General features: G+C 40.8%; 1 pseudogene; it reads right to left on the bottom strand.

Moving 5' to 3' along the window:
* Positions 1-22,658, bottom strand: part of LOC111950495 (probable ATP-dependent RNA helicase DDX10) — a 129,482-nt pseudogene that overhangs the window by 74,689 nt on the left and 32,135 nt on the right.

Raw genomic sequence — 22,658 nt, 5'->3', positions numbered from 1 at the left:
TATTTTAGGGCAGACCATGAAAAACTTTTACAATTTAATCCAGCCCATGTTTCTTAAATCATTAATAGCAATTAAATGTACTACACCTATAGGTGACTAAGTTTATATCACCAATGAAATATTAGTGCTACTACTTTAACTCGTCCATAGCATAGCGTCAGCTAGGCTGGATGCTGTGCGAGAATTAAGGCTACCTGACAGGCGCACCGTTTAAAATCGTCATCTTCTTGAATCCGGAGGACATAAAACAATAGAGGCAAGACAGTGATTTTTAGACATAACATGTAGTATTTACATATTTTAGTACATGTTTTTCATATTAATACGAAATTCCTGTTCTTTTTAAAAGATTTCTCAGGAAAACAAGCGTCTCTTTGACATGTCAACAGAGCACTGGGCGTACTGCGAGCGTCTTATTTTCAAAGCATTTAATTCAGCTTGTGTCATGCTAATTTAGCTTTATGTAACCCGCGAAACAACTTTTAAGACCTCCACCACATGTATGATTCAGAACATGAAGAATAAAATTTGTCTTGGTAAAATGTATTTTGTAACACAAGGAAGTGTAATATAGCCTACTGCATGCAGTGTGTGCATTGCTGCGGTTATAATGTGAGGAAATGGCTGAATAGTTTATAAATATTGTAAGCTAAACTTTCTGATCTGCTGCATCAGCCTCATTGCTTTTAAAATGTTTTATGATGCGAGTTGTTGTATTACATTTGGGATCTATCACATCCCACAACTGTCCCAGACTGTTTGGAATATTTATTTATTTCCTCACACAGAAGGACAATAGAATAGGTCAACTTTTGTACTATAGGGGAAAGTAGATTGACATAAGCTAGTGCTTTTGCTGTTCGTCAGGCCTACTCATCTTGTTGGCTAACGAAAAGTAAACGTAGACAGTTCTAAAATCTGTAATATGCGCATCCGAATTCGAAAAGGACACGGGCAATTGGGTCTTCACTTGTAGCCTACTCCGGCGCTGAGATAGAAGCCTGTGAGAAAACCCGATCACGTGATGGGCATTGGCTAATAAGAAATTAGATATCTGAGAGAGCCATGTAAGTGAGAGGTGCTTTGGAACACGCAGTACAGAGAAGGGATTTATAATTATTATCATTGCAGCCAATGGTAGCAAAAGGCACAGATTTTTTTAGGGAGCAGAGGCCACACTAAGGGCTTGTCAAGTTGTGATTGAGAGACTGATGAAGTGTGTGCATTCTGTGCAAGAAACAAAGCAGAGCTCATGCCTTTCATGCAACTTGTTCAAATCATTAGAGTCGCATTATGCGAATGTATAAAAAAATCCAAACATACATGGCATTCAGAAAGTATTCAGACCTCTTGACATTGTCCAAATTTTGTTCTAAAATTGATTGTTTTTCTTCCTCAATCTACCCACAATACCCCCTAATGACAAAGCATACATTTTTTTTAAAATACATTTGCACAAAAAAATACAATCACATTTACATAAGTATTCAGACCCTTTACTCAGTACTTTGAAGCACCTTTGGCAGTGATTACAGCCTTGAGTCTTATTGGGTATGACGCTACCAGCTTGCCACACCTGTATTTGGGGAGTTTCTCCCATTCTTCTCTGCAGATCCTCTCAAGCTCTGTCAGGCTGGATGGGGAGCATTGTTGCACAGCTACTTTCAGGTCTCTCCAGGGATGCTCGATCGGGTTCAAGTCTAGCTCTGGCTGGGCCACTCAAGGACATTCAGAGACTTATCCCAAAGCCACTCCTGTGTTGTCTTGGCTGTGTGCTTATGGTCGTTGTCCTGTTGGAAGGTGAACCTTCACCCCAGTCAGAGGTCCTGAGAGCTCTGGAGCAGATTTTAATCAACGATCTCACTGTACTTTGCGCCGTTCATCTTTCACTCAATCCTGACTAGTTTATCAGTCCCTGCCACTGAGAAACATCCCCAACAGCATGATGCTGCCACCATAGGGATGGTGCAAGGTTTCCTCCAGATTTGACGCTTGGCATTCAGGCAAAAGAGACTTTTGGCAAAGTCCAAGTGGGCTGTCATGTGCCTTTTACTGAGAAGTGGCTTCATTCTGGCCACTACCATAAAAGGCCTGATTGGTGGAGTGCTGCAGAGATGGTTGTCCTTCTGGAAGATGTCATGGAATTATTCTAATCAAAAGGAGAGATTACATTTCTTCAAAACAAGTCAACTTTATTATTTAATTACTGCAGTAATGGAGCTTGTCAACAAGCCCCTCGTATGTGATTCGTTGAGAGCCCAACCAGAAGGACTAAGCCACAGCAGTTTATAGCAAAGTCCATCCTCCTGGATGTTCATGACAAACAGATGTATGGAATGGGTCACAAGGTTAAGATTCGTATGAAAGATAGTAATAATTCACAGCAAACAGTATCTGCTGTAAAAATGGATCTAATTTTGTAGAAACCAGAGTCTGGCCCCTAACTCAATACTGGAGCCATCTCCCCCTTGTACCCCAGTACAGAAACATTAACTCATGCTATGGAATGCGGTCTTGTTAGGCTTATCACCCAAAGACAGAGTAAAGCTTCTGTCAGCATTAAATCTGAGGCCCATCCTCAGTAGAACACACACAGATGAAAGTGTTCTAAGAACCCCCTATTCTGTTCCACCATTTGACGCCATACCAGTATTAGAACATAATCTTGTAATTTCTGTTCTGACAAAGGTTCTCCCATCTCCACAGAGGAACTCTAGAGCTCTGTCAGAGTGACCATCAGGTTCTTGGTAACCTCCCTGACCAACAAGGCCCATCTCCGCCAATTGCTCAGTTTGGCTGGGCGGCCAGCTCTAGGAAGAGTCTTGGTGGTTCCAAACTTCCTCCATTTAAGAATGATGGAGACCATGGTGTTCTTGGGGACCTTAAATGCTGCAGAAATGTTTTGGTACCCTTCCCCAGATCTGTGCCTCGACACAATCCTGTCTCGGAGCACTACGGACAATTCCTTCAACCTCATGGCTTGGTTTTTGCTCTGACATGCACTGTCAACTGTGTGACCTTATACAGACAGGTGTGTGCCTTTCCAAATCATGTCCAATCAATTGAATTTACAACAGGTGGACTCCAATCAAGTCTCAAAGCAAAGGGTCTGAATACTTACTGTCTGAATACTTACGTATTTATTGTTAATACATTTACCAACATTTCTAAAAACCTGTTTCACTTTGTCATTATGGGGTATTGTGTGTAGATTGATAAAAAATTTAAAAATACAATTTTAGAATAAGGCTGTAAAGTAACAAAATGTCCGAATGCACTGTATAGCCCAACATTTGTATCACAACTAAAGTTGCATAAATAACTAAATTAAGCATATAGGAGGACCTGTTTCTTTGTTAACGTCTTTCAGCTAGGGGGCAGAATTTTTATGTTTGAAAAAATAACGTTCCCAAGGTAAACGGACTATTTCTCAGGTCCAGATATTAGAATATGCATATAATTGACAGATTAGGATAGAAAACACTCTAAAGATTCCAAAACGGTCAAAATATTGTCTGTGAGTATAACAGAACTGATTTTGCGAAAACCTGAGGAACTTCAACCCGGAAGTGCCTTTTATTTGGAAAAATCCCTGTTCCATTGACTGCCCCTCCTCCATTTAAAGGGGTATCAACCAGATTCCTTTTTCCTTTTCCAATGGCTTCCTTAGGCTGTGACCAGGCTTTAGACATAGTTTCAGGCTTTTATTTTGAAAAATGAGCGAGATTTATCAAAACGCGTCAGTGAATGACCAGGTGTCCTTTGATTGGTTCCTGCGCAGGAGAGATGTAGCTCGACATTTTCTTTCTCTGTAGTATTGAACAGTTTACCGTCCGGTTGAAATATGATCGATTATGTATGTTAAAAACAACCTGAGGATTGATTCTAAAAAACCTTTGACATGTTTCTACGAACATTACGGATACTTTTTGGAATTTTCGTCTGCCCTTCAGGACCGGAACGAGCCTGTGGTTTTCTGAACATAACGCGCAAACCAAATGGCGGTTTTTGGTTATAAAACTAATCTTTATTGAACAAAAATAACATTTATTGTGTAACTGGGAGTCTCGTGAGTGCAAACATCCGAAGATTATCAAAAGGTAAGCGATTAATTTTATTGCTTTTCTGACTTTCGTGACCAAGCTAATTTAAGGCTAGCTGTTCTTACTGTTTTGTCTAGTGATTGATAAACTCACAAACGCTTGGATTGCTTTCGCTGTAAAGCATATTTTCAAAGTCTGACACGATAGGTGGATTAACAACAAGCTAAGCTGTGTTTTGGTATATTTCACTTGTGATTCCATGATTATAAATATTTTTTGTATTATTTTTGAATTTGGCGCTCTGCAATTCAGCGGTTGTTTACAAAAATGATCCTGCTAAAGGGATCCGTGCGGCAAGAAATTAACCGCTGAACACAGAATAGCCGCATGTGCGCACTCCCTCAGAAATCATTTGGAGAAAACATCCTTTCTATTTTATTGAGCTTTGTTCAATTCTATTCTTCATACTATAAAATAATGCCACAGAATTCTAAGCAAATCATGTCTGCTAAATGAACTAATGTAGCCCACAGCCATATGGCATAGCCAGATCAGGGCAACTCAGAGTATGCTATTGTGTTTGTCTGAAATATACCATAATTTGCAAATAAATTCATAAAAAATCCTACAATGTGATTTTCTGGATTTTTTTCTCTCATTTTGCTGTCATAGTTGAAGTGTACCTATGATGAAAATTACAGGCCTCTCTCATCTTTTTAAGTGGGAGAACTTGCACAGTTGGTGGCTGACTAAATACTTTTTTGCCCCACTGTATTTGCTTGACAATCACCAGCTGACGAAATTTCATGACCGCCACAGCCCTAGCGGACATCCTACATAATGATGTACTGTCTGAGTACCATCACATGCACAAATAACAGGCATATTGTGGCCTGGCTTACAGTCTGTCAGTATTGGGAACTGGGAAGACGTGAACAATTACAACATATGAAGAAAATGCTCCTGCACCGGTCGACAGCTAAGAGCTCAAAATGGCCCGTCTCCATTTTACTCACGCTGCGTACTCCTGGAGCTTGAGCTGGAACACATCAAAGACTTCTTTGTTCGTCATGAGGTAGACGGAGCGCAGGTAGGAGACAAAACACTACACAGAGAAAGAAAGCGAGAGAGAGGGAAATGGAAAGGTGAGCGATATATTGACGCCAGCCATCTTCTCTAACAATAACAGCCAGCCGAGGGAGGCGATGAATCACACTGGATGGTGCAAGATGGTGATAAGGGCCCCTCTTTTCTCTTTGAGTGGGCTCTCTCCTCAGGAGAAATGTGAAGTCAGTCTCAAATTATGATTAGAGGCTGAAGATGAAACAACCTGATGCCTCACAAAATGGTGTAAAATCACATTGTTTTGAGTTCAAAAGAAATGGGAATAACAAATCGTACCATCTAGAAGGCAAGGTTGTTAGTGACAAAGCCAAAAACACACTGTTGGTGCATAAGAGGCAATTTCGATTTTCCATCGCATTTTAGTCATTTAGTCAAAAATGTAAATAATGGAGAATGTAAATGCAGGTGCCAAATCTCAATTTTATGGGTGTAAGCACTATAGGTGAAATGAACAACTTCTGTCCTGGAACTGACTTGTCCGCTAATTAATCTCAACCCCCTGCCCTCACCACCCCCTCTAGGACACTGACCCTCTGCGCTCGCTCCTTCTGTTCCTTCTCTTGGGCCAGGAAGGCCTCCAGCTTCTGCTGCACGCTTGTCAGCTTCTCTGGGTTCACCCTGACAAAATAAGAAAATAAAACATTTAAATATTTTGTGAATCGACATAGCATTACATTTGTAAAATGTATTAAAACAGTGAAAAGGTCACAGATGCATGGACACCTTCATGGATGGAAACACACTGACACAAAGGTTATTAGAGTGGACATGGTCGGTAACAAAACTTATCCCATAATGGTTTATCATCATCATTATTATTATCACATTGGACAAAAAATGAATTCAGCAACAAACCCCAAAGTCAATGCTATTTAAGTCACAGCATGTCATTATATCGAAAACATAGACTTAGCACTATGATCTTCTTTGAAAAAGCTATCCCGCTAAGTCCATTTATAGCACTGTAATGGATGGACTTCTCCAAGGGTCTAGTGAGCACCTCTGACTGGCAACACAGCCCTCTGTGCCTTGCAACTCCGCAGGAGAGAGTGGGAACATCAAAAGGTCAACTTTCCTCTCCATTGCCCGCCTCAGTGTCACAGACGCCAAAGGAGACTGAAGGGGGATAATATAGTGGGGATGACGGAAATTAGTAACTGTCCCCTCTATCTGTCCAATGACAACATTAACAACCACCAGCCAAGGTGTTTGTTTTGAAGTAGGTACAAGGGCTGCATTCCAATTCCCTACCCCTCCGCTCAGTGAACTTGCTCCCTCCGCAAATGGATATAAAAGCCACTGCATGGGTGTAGGGCGTGGCAGTCATTAAAATTGTCAGCCGGTTATTGTCAAGCAAAAGACTGTCGGTCTCACGGTAATTGATCATTAATTAAACATGTTTAGCATCTCCAGGCCTCCACGCATACAGGCCACTGATGTGTGCCTTTGGAACATCCTTTTAAAAAGTTGAATAAATCAATTGAATATACACCATCACAATAAATCCATTATTTATTTTAGGCAGGTCTAAGGTCTTCAGGGTGCCTGAAGAAGGCACAGTGATGCCGAAACGTTGGTAAATAACCAATAAATTACTGGGAGATTATATATGGAGTGTGCAACTCTTTATTTTGATAGTTTATTCGCCGTTAGGCAGCACCTCCACACAAAAAAAATGTTCTAGGTGTGCGCCAGCTCAGGTTTTTTAGGCAGGTCTAAAGAAACATGATATGAAGAAAATGTATTTCAGAAGAACAGAAAACGAGTTGGCCTACTGAATGTTATCTGGCTATGCGCCATGGCCATAGGCTTATTCACTTAACCATATCTTGTCTAAGTCATTCGCCATTATTTTATATTATTTTCTAGAAAGAAGAATATCATTTTACTTAGCTGAATAAAATAAAGGATATTTTCACATTCCTGATCACATATGAAGTGGCTATGTTGAGCATAAAAGAGATAATTTGAAACCGGTCCTATATGCTAGATTGAGATATTTGACAACTTTAGTTATGAATGATACAAACCTTACATGCTGACCACACCGCGTGCGCCATCGCGCTCATGTTGATTTTGTCCACCCACACCAGACACGAGTAGAACATGCAGGTTGAAATATCAAAACGAACTCTGAACCAACTATATTAATTTGGGGACAGGTCGAAAAGCACTAAACATTTATGGCAATTTATCTAGCTAGCTTGATGTTGCCAGCTACTTTGTCCTGGGATATAAACATTGGGTTGTTATTTTACCTGAAATGCACAAGGTCCTCTACGCCGACAATTAATTCACTGATAAAAGGGTAAACCGAGTTTGTTTCCAGTAATCTCTCCCCCTTCAGGCTTCTTCGGACTTGATATGGCGGTTGGCAACGAACTTTAAGGTGCATTACCACCACCAACTGGACTGGAGTGTGGACCTCAGTTCAAGCAATCACTCACGTGGGTATATGTTCCTAAAAACCAAATGAGGAGATGGGAGAGGCGGGACTTGCATCGTGTCAAGCATCACAAATAGAACCAAGTTCTATTTTAGCTGCTGGCTACGCAGACGCTCGTTGATGTACGCAAACAGTTTGGATGAAATGGTTGAATAACATGTGTAAATGTATTTTGCAACGCGAGTGGTGTGGTCAGCATGTTAGAATGCCTTAGAAATCAAAAGATATATGGGCTGCATGATGTGACTATAGGCTACTGATTAGTGATGCACCGATATGACATTTTTGGCCCATACCGATATCCGATATTTTCCTTGCCAAATAAAACGATACCGATAACTGATATTTACAATTTTAGCGGCCTTTTAATCATTCTAGTACAGTTAAATAGATAACACACACACATGGACACAGCGGACAAAGGCACTGCATCTCAATGCAAAAGGAGTCACTACATCCCTGGTTCGAATCCAGGCTGTATCACATCTGGCCGTGATTGGGAGTTCCATAGGGCGGCGCACAACTGGCCCAGCATCGTCCGGGTTAGGCCGGGGTAGGCAGTCATTGTAAATAAGAACTTGTTCTTAACTTCTTATGGCTGCAGGGGCAGTATTGAGTAGCTTGGATGAAAGGTGCACAGAGGTGCCCATATTAAACGGCCTGCTCCTTAGTCCCAGTTGCTAATAAATGCATATTATCATTCATATTGGATAGAAAACACTCTGAAGTTTCTAAAACTGTTTGAATTATGTCTGTGAGTGTAACAGAACTCATATGGCAGGCAAAAACCTGAGAAGTTCCACTTCCTGTTTGAATTGTTTCTGAAGTGTCAGATTTTCAACCATGCTCTCAATTCAAATGACAGCGAGATGCGTTTTCACTTCCTACGGCTTCCACTAGATGTCAACAGTCAACAGAACTTTGTCTGATGACTCTAATGTGAAGGGGGGCTGAAGGTGACAGGAATGAGTAATCACTTCCACGGGCTGATCACGCATTCACCATGCGCCTTCACATGAGTAGGACGTCCGTTCCATCGCTCTTCTGAAGTCAATTAAATTTTCCGGTTGGAACGTTATTCAAGATGTATGTTAACAACATTCTAAAGATTGATTCAGTACATCGTTTGACATGTTTCTACTGACTGTTACGGAACTTTTGGACATTTCGTCACGTTATAGTGGAGGCGCTTTCTGACTTCGGAATTATTTACCGAAGGCGTGAACCAAAGTAGCTAATTGGACATAAATAACGGACATTATCGAACAAATCAAGCATTTATTGTGGACCTGGGATTCCTAGGACTGCATTCTGATGAAGTTCATCAAAGGTAAGGAAACATTTATCATGTATTTTCTGGTTTCTGTTGAGTCCAACATGGCGGCTAATTTGGCTATTGTTCTGAGCTCCGTCTCAGATTATTGCATGACTTGCTTTTTCCGTAAAGTTTAAAAAAAAATCTGACACAGCGGTTGAATTAAGGAGAGGTATATCTATAATTCCATGTGTATAACTTGTATTATCATCTACATTTATGATGAGTATTTCTGTTGAAACGATGAGGCTCTGCACTATCACTGGATGTTTTTGGAACTAGTGAATCTAACGCGCCAATGTAAACTCAGATTTTTTGATATAAATATGAACTTTATCAAACAAAAGATGCATGTATTGTGTAACATGAAGTCCTATGAGTGTCATCTGATGAAGATAATCAAAGGTTAGTGATTACTTTTATCTCTATTTCTGGTTTTTGTGAAAGCTATCTTTCGCTGGAAAAATGGCTGTGCTTATTGTGGTTTGATGGTGACCTAACATAATCGTTTGTAGTGCTTTCGCTGAAAAGCKTATTTGAAATCGGACACTTTGGTGGGATTAACAACAAGATTACCTTTAAAATTATATAAGACACATGTATGTTTGAGGAATTTTAATTATGAGATTTCTGTTTTTTGAATTTGGCGCCCTGCACTTTATCTGGCTGCTGTCATATCGATCCCGGTAGCGGGATGCAACCATAAGAAGTTAACTGACTTGCCTAGTTAAATAAAGGTTACACACACACCACACTGACCAAAAAGTTATTTTGTTAGCATTTACGTATGTCCCCATTACCAGTAACATAATCAAAACCTATTTCTTTCACTTACTTGCTGTGCTGTTTCATTGTTCATTTGTTCAGTCGTTTCATTCTCAACCAGGATTTCTATGGAATGCCGTTAGGGTCTTTGCGTGTCAAAAAATATACTATTTAACACGTGTCAAATAAGCTTGTTGACAAATCAGGACCTGAATATGACTTAAGCTAAAGCTTGCTACCCCAGAAGTTGCGGTATTGGTATTGTAAACACATCGTTCGTGGCCGGTGTTTGCAGACTTTTTTGTACAGCTTTGGCAGTGCGACTATCTTTTTTGACACGCAAAGACCCAAACGGCATTCCATAGTAGGTATGTCATGAAGCTAATAGCAGTGACACTATTACTTATTGTGTAACTCCAGCAGGGCAACATCTGAAATATAGCGCACTTCATAGTGTGCACCGGTGCTCGACCAGTCGGCGAAAGCCAACATCACCCACGACAGAGAACGGTTGATTGTCAAGTGCAATGAATTCCATTATCTTGGCGTTAATGGATTTCACCTTGTCTGGCTGAAATTTTGTTACTGTTTCAAATGACTGCTCTACTTGTTGATTGCTAGTTTAGGATTGCTGTGTAGCACGTATAGCGCAAAATTTTACGTGGCGTCACCTCACGTACCTATGTTATATACAGTGGGGCAAAAAAGTATTTAGTCAGCCACCAATTGTGCAAGTTCTCCCACTTAAAAATATGAGAGAGGCCTGTAATTTTCATCATAGGTACACTTCAACTATGACAGACAAAATGAGAACAAAAAATCCAGAAAACCACATTGTAGGATTTTTAATGAATTTATTTGCAAATTATGGTGGAAAATAAGTATTTGGTCACCTACAAACAAGCAAGATTTCTGGCTCTCACAGACCTGTAACTTCTTCTTTAAGAGGCTCCTCTGTCCTCCACTCGTTACCTGTATTAATGGCACCTGTTTGAACTTGTTATCAGTATAAAAGACACCTGTCCACAACCTCAAACAGTCACACTCCAAACTCCACTATGGCCAAGACCAAAGAGCTGTCAAAGGACACCAGAAACAAAATTGTAGACCTGCACCAGGCTGGGAAGACTGAATCTGCAATAGGTAAGCAGCTTGGTTTGAAGAAATCAACTGTGGGAGCAATTATTAGGAAATGGAAGACATACAAGACCACTGATAATCTCCCTCGATCTGGGGCTCCATGCAAGATCTCACCCCGTGGGGTCAAAATGATCACAAGAACGGTGAGCAAAAATCCCAGAACCACACGGGGGGACCTAGTGAATGATCTGCAGAGAGCTGGGACCAAAGTAACAAAGCCTACCATCAGCAAGGGCATTGAAGATGAAACGTGGCTGGGTCTTTCAGCATGACAATGATCCCAAACACACCGCCCGGGCAACGAAGGAGTGGCTTCGTAAGAAGCATTTCAAGGTCCTGGAGTGGCCTAGCCAGTCTCCAGATCTCAACCCCATAGAAAATCTTTGGAGGGAGTTGAAAGTCCGTGTTGCCCCAAAACATCACTGCTCTAGAGGATGGAGGAATGGGCCAAAATACCAGCAACAGTGTGTGAAAACCTTGTGAAGACTTACAGAAAACGTTTGACCTCTGTCATTGCCAACAAAGGGTATATAACAAAGTATTGAGATAAACTTTTGTTATTGACCAAATACTTATTTTCCACCATAATTTGCAAATAAATTCATAAAAAATCCTACAATGTGATTTTCTGGATTTTATTGCCTCATTTTGTCTGTCATAGTTGAAGTGTACCTATGATGAAAATTACAGGCCTCTCTCATCTTTTTAAGTGGGAGAACTTGCACAATTGGTGGCTGACTAAATACTTTTTTGCCCCACTGTAGGTATGCACGTCAGCTTTGACATCGGCGTTAACCTAGACATCGGCCGATACCGATGTTGCCATTTTTAGCTAATAATCGGCTGATTCCAATATGTTCACCGATAAATCGTGCATCCCTACTACTGATGATTTGAGAAAGTCACAAAAAAGCTTGTGCTCTGTTCCATGCCTCTGGCTGCACACGCTGTTCTCTTATCAAGTGTCCACCCATTAGACTATTCTAACTATAATCTGGTCTTTACTAATATGCAACATTTCTTTTGATTTAGAATGGCCCATTATCAAATGAGCAGGAACAGGGACAAGAGAAAATATCATCCATATGCACTTGAATAGCGAATGGAGGCGACTTACACGCGGTTCGTTTTTTCGCTCATGTCGGCGGTTACTTCACCGTGCGACAGGTGATATTCTGTCCAAACCCTGTATGCTATGGACTCTCCAACCCTGTTCCTGCAGCTACCCAGTGCTTAATTTGGGAAACCAAGTGGAATCTGTTCAGGAACATTGACAGTAACGTGTTTCACAAAGATACCTTTAATATAAACTGCTGAGAGCCCATCTCAATGCGCGAAGGAGAAAGGAATGAAGGAGAGAGGGGAGGAGATGGAAACGCACAGTGGTGAGATACTATGTAGCTAAAAGGTAATGTGTCAGCCCAATTATGAAAATACAAAATATTCCCTACTACTATACGCTATTCAACATCAAATACAAATTCACTATAATTGTAGGCTAACTCAATTTGTTTAATTTAGGCTATGTACCAAAGATATCTTAAACCAGTATGTTTTTAAATGTTTTTCTGCCATGTGTAATGTAGTAGGCTATGTATTGTACAACGGCACAATCATTTTAATTCAGTTAATATTTCTATTTTGGGGGAGGCTTAGGATCATATATAGGCCTAAGCTTATGCATAAGTTCTAATATGCAAATAGATGTTTTGAATTAATCACCTTTGAAAGCACTGTCCATTTCATTGCGTTAGGCTTTGAAACAACATCCACAACCATGTTTTCCACTCAGTTTCAAACGGTTGTTGAACTTCTTTCTTCAAATTGATTAATCAATCACATTGAGGTGAGTTAAAAGCACATACTGTTTCGATAAGTGTTTGTGATTTTCGATAGCATTTGCATTGATTTCAGAGTGGTTAGAGAGACAATAAAGCCCCGAGTACCAGGTCATTAGCGACCTAATGATCGTTAGCGAGTTGGGTACTACTAATGAATGTCCATGGTGCATAGGAGGAGATAACCATGACTCAGCAGTCACATAGAAATGTACTGCTGTCATGACTAGGGCTGTTGCGGTGACCGGATTACCGCCACACCGGCGGTCACGAGTCATGAAGGCAGTCAAATTCCACATGACCATTTAGTCACAGCAATTAAGCTTCTCCAAGCTCTGATGTTGCTGATGGTCATTAGTAGCCTACCAAACTTGCTAACTGCCTGGTACTCGGCACTCTAATCACTCTGACATCAATGCAAATGTATACGAAAATCTAATCAAACACTTCATGAGAGCTCATATTGCTCATGTTGTGCTACATTTCTAGGTTATGCAATTGCATAAGAAAACAGAGTGATGGCCACGAATAAAAATAGGATCCCATCAGCTTTCTATAGGCTAGGCATACTATATTTATTTATTTCTCAACTTTCCTAATATTAAGCACATTGTTTATCTTTACAACAGGAGTATAGCCTACCTGGCTGGCATGAAAATAAACCACAGGAAAAGTGTCCTCTATTCACTATTTAAGTGCATAGATGACATGTATTTTTTCCTGCTGCCCCTATTTCTAGACAGGTGGATGAGAATTGTACATTCTAAATCAAAACAAAATTCACACATATATTATTTAGTATATGTAAAGACAAGATTAATTCAAGAATAGTCTGATGGGTGACAATATTAGCCTATCACTTGTGAATTATACCCAGCATAAGAAACTGCCATTTTTTTGTGTCTTCTTGAATCAGTCGCACACCTCATGTAGCCCATAGGCATATACACTGCTCAAAAAAATAAAGGGAACACTTAAACAACACAATGTAACTCCAAGTCAATCACACTTCTGTGAAATCAAACTGTCCACTTAGGAAGCAACACTGATTGACAATACATTTCACATGCTGTTGTGCAAATGGAATAGACAAAATGTGGAAATTATAGGCAATTAGCAAGACACCCCCAATAAAGGAGTGGTTCTGCAGGTGGTGACCACAGACCACTTCTCAGTTACTATGCTTCCTGGCTGATGTTTTGGTCACTTTTGAATGCTGGCGGTGCTTTCACTCTAGTGGTAGCATGAGACGGAGTCTACAACCTACACAAGTGGCTTAGGTAGTGCAGCTCATCCAGGATGGCACATCAATGCGAGCTGTGGCAAGAAGGTTTGCTGTGTCTGTCAGCGTAGTGTCCAGAGCATGGAGGCGCTACCAGGAGACAGGCCAGTACATCAGGAGACGTGGAGGAGGCCGTAGGAGGGCTACAACCCAGCAGCAGGACCGCTACCTCCGCCTTTGTGCAAGGAGGAGCACTGCCAGAGCCCTGCAAAATGACCTAGGAAGCGGTCTTGAGAAAAGAGGGTGGCAAAGAAGGGAGTTGCAAACATAGGATCTGTGCTCCAGTATTCTCTTAGGGAGTTTTTCTTTACTATCCCCATGAGAAGGACTGTCGTCACCAGGAAGGTATACATTTCACTAATTGTGGTTGTCACTCATTTAGCAAGTTTCCCCCTCACTCCTGGCTCCCTCTTCTCTTGTAGCTCTAAGGCATAGCGATTGGTCTCCTCTACTACGTCTCCCACCAGCTCCTCTGTCAGAAACAACTTAAAGCACTCTGCCTCAGATGGAAATGGCAAGGGGCGTTGCACTCCAGACTGGGACTCAAAGCAAACAGCAGGGCAGGAGGGGTGAAATGACTGGCGGCCTTCCAGCTACCACAGAAATCCTGTACTTCATCCACTGTCGGTCTGCCTCCATCACCACCAGCATCTTCAAAAGGGATCTGGGACTTTCGTCAATGGACAAGGAGTCCTCATATTCAGGGTTCTCAATTGCTACAATGTTGGGGGGCAGCTCCTTACTGTCCGAATCTGATTCCTGACTTTCAGACTCATTGTCAGAATCTTTTTTTTTTAATCTCCAGAATTTCCGCATTTGTGAGTTGTCTCACAAATGCAGCATTTCTAATGCTACAGCTTAGCTCACTAGCTACATACATAAACAACAACACTGAATGGCTCAGAGTGGGAGTGAGAGGTTACGTAATTGACTGCCGACACACTCCACTTGTATCAATAAATCCCTATCAGAAAATGTTTTGTGTAGTAATTATTTATACATTTACTGTTTTCAATTACTGGTGACAAATCATACATTCCGATTCTTGCATAGATTGTAATGGGCACATATTATGTGTGTAAAATACTTTATTGAAGGTTGTACTGATTATGATGAGCAAATTCCAGCTGTGTGTGGAGCCATGGTTGTTGACATACAATGCATTCTGGGTCGGACCAAATATGTTATAACAAAATTTGGTGAGTAAGGGTTCACTCATTCTTTGAGAACTAACGGAAATGGGATGGGAACGATGGTAGATGACACACCCCCTTCAACACGCATACTATAAACAGACCAAACTCATCTTGTCTTCTCTTATTATCTTTGGTTTCTGTGAGAAAAGAAAAGCATGGCAGCGCGCAGAAACTACCCATCGTACTTTCGATTTCTAGAGTGTTTTACGCAATTATCTCGATCAATGGTGAGCTCACCCGTGATGTGATTAATTATAAATAGTTATTTCTAATAGCTAATTCATTTTGTAGTTTATGTCAGCTGAGTTATACAAATATGACCGCTTGTGTTACGTCAATCTTTCCTCAGTTAGCGCTAGGACAAAAGTAGCCTAAATTTTTCCGGTTTGGACGATTGTGTTATGTTGTAGATACTTCTGTGAATGTCTGTACATTGCATCCAAAAATAAACTGCTCACATTCTGGACATAACTTTGTAAGGACTGTGTTTGTGCAAAATGTTTCTGAAAAAACAGTGTAGCCAGCTCAAATGCTGATTGTTGCCTCATTCGAAACTGGCTGTTCTAAATAAGCGTTCTAATCACACCGGTGTGATCGTAGCTACAGGGACCACTGTAGAATGATCACACCAGTGTGATGGTACGTGTGAAAGGGTTAAAGTTTAAAGTTTCACCATAAATGCATAATTGCATTTAAGGTCACTTTTGATAATGCTAATGGTACATTCGCGCGTATAGCCTACTGCCATGTGCACATTGCTGCTCTTATGTGAAGAAATAGCCTAATAGTTTATCAACATTTTAAGCTAAAACGTTCTGATCAGTAGAGTCAGCCACAATTCGTAAAAACTTTTTTTGAATGCTAGCGATAGTATTAATTTGGGATCTACTGCACCCTACAAGTGTCCCAGACTATGTTGGGAATATGTATTTATTGCACAGAATAGGTCGACTTTTGAACTATGGAGGATATGCTAGTGCTTTTGCTGTTCGTTAAGCCTACTCATCTTGTTGACTGACAAAAAGTAAATGTGAACAGTTCTTCCAATATGCACCTCGGAATTGGATAAGGACGCACACAGTTGCGTGCCCGATGTGTCGGTCTTCACTTGTAGCCTGTGAGAAAGACCCGATCACGTGATGGAGAGCCATGTTAGTTGAAGGCGCTTTGGATTGCACAGCACTCAGGGAGAAGGACACAACGCAGCACTCCAGGCCGCAAAGGCATGGATTTTTTAGGGTGCATTACGGCCACAAAGGGGATGCTGCCGTGAAATTCGAGGCATTATCAAGTGCTTGTCAAATTGTGAATGACAGACTATTGTAGTGTGTACAGCCTGCGCAAAAACAAAGCAGAGCTCATGCCTTTCAAACTACTTTTTTCAAATCATTAGAATCTCATCATGCAGCCTTACAATGTACTAAAAATCAAAACATATAGCCAACGTTTGTAGAACTAAAGTTACATTAATAACTCTAAATTAAGCATATAGGAATACCTATTTCTGAGTTAACCGCTCAACACAGAATAGTGTGCACACTCCCTCAAATCGCTTGGATAAAATATTTATATTTTATTCAGCTTTGTTCAATTGTATTCTTCATACTATAAAATAATGCTACGAAATTCTAGGCGAATCTTGTCTGCTAAATGAACTAGTGTAGCCCACAGCCATTTGGCATAGCCACATCAGGGCCTAACAAAGACAACTATGAGTATGCTATTATTTTCTTCTGAAAGACATGTTTTTAAAACCATGCTTCTTAAGACCCATCTAAATTAAATCATGGATTTATTGTGAAGGTGTAGGCTATATTACATGGATTTATTGTACTTGTTAAAATGTGTGGAAGCCAGCAGATGCTAAATGTGTTTATGTTAATTAACGGTCAATTACAGTGAGACCGACAGTTATTTGCTTGACAATCACCGGCTGACAAAATTTTGTGACCCCCACTGCCCGAGTCATGACTGAGGACTGCCGGTGGGGAGGCAACAGTCACCAAAACAGCCCTAGATGGGGTTTAGCAAGGGCCAGAGTAAGTTTCCACCATATTTCTTCCACCAGTCCATTCATTTTGAGGGGGGAGTGAATGAGTGCGCACTTTGGGGAAAAGGAAATGAGCCCTTATGGTGCAGCATATTAGCTGTCAAGTCAGAACGAGTTCACAAAAAAAGAAAAAATACTGACTTGAAGCTGTCATCAAATCAAAGGGTGGCTACTTTGAAGAATCTCAAATACAAAATATATTTTGATTTGTTTTACACTTTTGTGGTTACAACATGATTCCATGTGTTATTTCATAGTTGGTGTCTTCACTATTATTCTACAATGTAGAAAATAGTAAAAATAAAGAAAAACCTTTGAATGAGTAGGTGTGTCCAAACTTTTGACTGGTAATGTAGGAGCACAAATCAAGTCCCTAAGCAAGAGAGTAATCGCCTCATTCTAAAATCAGTTGTTGATTTAACAGAAAGAATGACTGAGCAGCATGTTACGGATGTTGGGAGATCAAAACTTTGCAACACTAGCCAGGACAAATAAGATTAGTGAGAGATGAAATGGGATGATTTTCCACTGAACGACTCTCACTATGCATCTAAACACACACACAGGAGAGGGTAAAGCCGCATTAACCACCATCCATCCTGAACGTCCCCCAGTGTAATTCCCATTCTCCTCACGCAGTCACTCTGCCAGGTAGAGAGAAGCCGACGACCTTGCAGCTTACTGATAAAACCGAGTCGGCCCAGCTCTCACACACACCAGCACCAACAAACATCTTACGCAGGCAAGACCACCAGTCACCTCTACAACATGCATGAATTCACACCGGATCACTCAAACACACTCGAAAACAGCACACAAAATTCTCACCACAAGAGGACTGGAGGTATGCGTGTCAAAGTGAGGTCAACTGTACATTTCTTATTTTTAGTCAAAACAGATCCCCTAACATACGTTGCTGCAGGCTAACCTACTCCTCCATCCAGAACCCCAAACTCCCCGTCCTCCCCCATCTTACTCTCCCACTCTCTTGGTCTACCCCTCTTCTCTATAATGAAATTGTGTCCTGTTGATTTTCAGTTAGACAAGCAGCGTATTAGCTCGCGGCTTCCCTCAGGCCAACTTCACAATCAAGAGGAAGAAAGAGATCATCATGAAGAACTTCTTTTGATAACCATTATAGACTTCATTTCCCGCGAATAATACATTTTCATCGTGTGAAAACATCTGTCTGGTTTAATATTGGCATTAATATTAATGGATTAAATCCCCAGCCAAAATGTCAGTAAAACACGTGCAAAGCATGCAAGACTGTATACGAGTGAATCCTCAGGAAACCAGGACAAAAAAAACACCATGATTTGGGGGGAATTTCACAAAATGTAATCTATAGAATGTTCATTTGGAGGAAGGAATGTTGACATATTTGACATTTTGTATCTAACAGCATAATTGAGAAATAATAAAAGTAGGCATATTTATGACATTTTGGCCTTACCCAGGCCTCCTTTAAGGCTCCATAATATTTCATCTACAGGTGCTACAAAGCAAAAATTTTGTCATATGAAGCTTTACGGCTTGCTCTGTAACATGAGTAGTATTTTGATACATATATTTGTTTTACATTAATTTATGAATATTGAAAGACAGACATGAACATTGAAAATACAGCATTTTGATTTGGCACATTTGTCACGTTCCTGACCGGTTTTCTGTTATTTTGTATGTGTTTGACGGTCAGGGCGTGAGTTTGGGTGGGTAGTCTATGTTTTGTGTTTCTATGTTGGTTTAATGGGTACCTGATATGGTTCTCAATTAGAGGCAGGTGGTTTTCATCTCCTCTGATTGAGAATCATATTAAGGTAGGTGGTGTCACATTGTTTGTTTGTGGGTGGTTGTCTCCTGTGTCTGTGTCAGTGTATGTTACGCCACACGGGACTGTTTCGGTTTGTTTGTTCGTTCGGTTTTTGTGTAGTCTGTTTTTCCTGTTCGTGCGTTCTTTGTGTTTCATGTAAGTTCTTACGTTCAGGTCAGTCTAAGTGTTTTGTTGTTTTGTTTCTATTCAAGTGTTCGTCGTGTTTTCGGTTTTGTTTAAATAAATATCATGTCTTATCACGACGCTGCGTTTTGGTTCAATCCCTGCTCCTCCTCTTCGGATGAAGAGGAGGAGGAACACCGTTGCAACATTAAAAAATATATATATTGAACACGCCCCCCTTAGAGAGAGAGAGAGAGAGAGAGAGAGAGAGAGAGAGAGACACACAGCTGCATGTGAACTCTCACATTTTTCAACATGTTTTTTACAAAATGATAGATTTGGAGATAAACTTGGATTTTTCAGTAGGTACATATGCAAGATGCTACCCTCCACAGCATGGCCTTCACTCTAGATCAAAACTCCTAACCTACACCCTAATTTTGACCAAAATAAACCGGAGAGATTACTGCTTCCAAGGTTTTTTCCCCAAGCAATACGGAGGGTGCTCTAGCAAACAAACAGCAGAGACCTGAGGACACCATCCAATCTGGAACTGAGTGAGTAGTGTTTGGTCTGATGCTATTTTGAAAGCCAAGAAGAAAATGAAAAAAATGAAAAATAAATGATATATTTTAATGGGGACTGAACACTGAGTTAAGACTTAAGACAAGGTCAGACCAGATACAAATTCAATTAGCACCAAGGTGTGAAGTGAAAGGTGTCGAGGCCTTTAGGCCCAACAAGTGGCAGGAGTCTTTGAAGCGTCCTCTGAAGCACCCTCCTGCTGTTCAAAAATCATTCACTGGCATTTTCTACAAGAAATCTGCCTCCAGAAATAAAAGCTTATCCCAAGTGGGTGTGACACCTACTCCTGTTGCCTGCTGCACTGCTGCTTGGATTCCACCTGGCGATCATTCACCAACTGCCCTGGCCTGTCTCCCCGTCTGGTACAGGTACCCCCACCACACTCATCCCTTTCTCTCACGCACTGTTGGGACGAGTGACTCTGAACTTACAATGGCTATCCCCAAGTCGTTATATAATAGATATTATATAATATCTAATCACTGATCATAATCTTGATGTGATTGGCCTGACTGAAACATGGCTTAAGCCTGATGAATTTACTATGTTAAATGAGGCCTCACCTCCTGGTTACACTAGTAACCATATCCCCCGTGCATCCCGCAAAGGCGGAGGTGTTGKTAACATTTACGATAGCAAATTTCAATTTACAAAAAAAAAATGCCGTTTTCGTCTTTTGAGCTTCTAGTCAMGAAATCTATGCAGCCTACTCAATCACTTTTTATAGCTACTGTTTACAGGCCTCCTGGGCCATATACAGCGTTCCTCCGGTCCTCACTGATTCCCTGAATTCCTATCGGACCTTGTAGTCATAGAGCAGATAATATAATTTTTGGTGATTTTAACATTCATATGGAAAAGTCCACAGACCCACTCCAAAAGGCTTTTGGAGCCATCATGACTCAGTGGGTTTTGTCCAACATGTCTCTGGACCTACTCACTGCCACAGTCATACTCTGGACCTAGTTTTGTCCCATGGAATAAATGTTGTAGATCTTAATGTTTTTCCTCATAATCCTGGAGTATCGGACCACCATTTTATTACGTTTGCAATCACAACAAATATCTGCTCAGACCCCAACCAAGGCGCTCAAAGTCGTGTTATAAATTCTCAGACAACACAAAGATTCCTTGATGCCCTTCCAGACTGCCTTCTGCACTACCCAAGGACGTCAGAGGACAAAATCAGTAACCCTAAAAACTAAAAACATTTGTCATAAGAAACTAGCTCCCTGGTATACAGAAATACCCGAGCTCTGAAGCTAGCTTCCAGAAAATTGGAACGGAAATGGCGCCACACCAAACTGGAGGTCTTCCGACTAGCTTGGAAAGACAGTACCGAAGAGCCCTCACTGCTGCTCGATCATCCTACTTTTCCAACTTAATTGAGGAAATAAGAAAATCCAAAATTTATTTTTGATACTGTGCAAAGCTAACTAAAAAGCAGCATTCCCCAAGTGAGGATGGCTTTCACTTCGCAGTAATAATCATGACTTCTTTGAGGAAAAGTCATGATCATTAGAAAGCCAAATTACGGACTCCTCTTTAAATCTGCGTATTCCTCCAAAGCTTAGCTGTCCTGAGTCTGCACAACTCTGCCAGGACCTAGGATCAAGAGAGCACTTAAGTGTTTAGTACTATATCTCTTGACACAATGATGAAAATATCATGGCCTCTAAACCTTCAAGCTGCATACTGGATCCTATTCCAATAAACTACTGAAAGAGCTGCTTCATGTGCTTGGCCCTCCTAGTTGAACATATAAACGGCTCTCTATCCACCGGATGTTGTACCAAACTCACTAAAAGTGGCAGTATAAAGCCTCTCTTGAAAAAGCCAAACCTTGACCCAGAAAATAATAAAAAACTATCGGCCTATATTCGAATCTTCCATTCCTCTCAAAATTTTAGAAAAAGCTGTTGCGCAGCAACTCACTGCTTCCTGAAGACAACATGTATACGAAATGCTTCAGCTCGGTTTTAGACCCATCATAGCACTGAGACGGCACTTGTGAAGGTGGTAAATTCCTTTTATGGCGTCAGACCGAGGCTCTGCATCTGTCCTCGTGCTACTAGACTTAGTGCTGCCTTTGATACATCGATCACCACATTCTTTTGGAGAGACTGGAAACCCAAATTGTTCTACACTGACAATTTCTGGCTGGTTTAGATCTTATCTGTCGGAAAAGATATCAGTTTGTCCTCTGTGAATGGTTTGTCCTCTGACAATCAACTGTTCATTTCGGTGTTCCTCAAGTTCCGTTTTAGGACCACTATTGTTTTTCACTATATATTTTACTCTGGGGATGTCATTCGAAAACATAATGTTAACTTTCACTGCTATGCGGATGACACACAGCTGTACTTTCAATGAAACATGGTGAAGCCCAAAAACTGCCCGTCGTAGAAGCCTGTGTTTCAGACATTAAGGAAGTGGATGGCTGAACACGTTCTACTTTTAAACTCGGACAAAAACAGAGATGCTTGTTCTAGGTCCCAAGAAACAAAGAGATCTTCTGTTAAATCTGACAATTAATCTTGATGGTTGTAAGTCGTCTCAATAAAACTGTGAAGGACCTCGGCGTTACTTCTGGACCCTGATCTCTCTTTTGACGAACATATCAGACTATTTCAAGGACAGCTTTTTTCCATCTACGTCATGTATAACTTGCAAAAACTGAAATTTTCTGTCCAAAAAATGATGCAGAAAAATTAATCATGGCTTTTGTTACTTCTAGGTTAGACTACTGCAATGCTTTACTTTCCGGCTACCCGGATAAGCACTAAATAACTTCAGTTAGTGCTAAATACGGCTGCTAGAATCCTGACTAAGAACCAAGAAATTTGAATCATATTACTCCAGTGCTAGCTTTCCCTACACTGGCTTCCTGTTAAGGCAAGGGCTGATTGCAAGGTTTTACTGTTAATATAAAGCGTT

Source organism: Salvelinus sp. IW2-2015, linkage group LG23, assembly GCF_002910315.2.
Source record: "Salvelinus sp. IW2-2015 linkage group LG23, ASM291031v2, whole genome shotgun sequence".
Lineage (NCBI taxonomy): Eukaryota > Metazoa > Chordata > Actinopteri > Salmoniformes > Salmonidae > Salvelinus > Salvelinus sp. IW2-2015.
The sequence above is the reverse complement of the archived record's forward strand: the minus strand, read 5'-3'. Positions and strand labels throughout refer to the sequence as shown.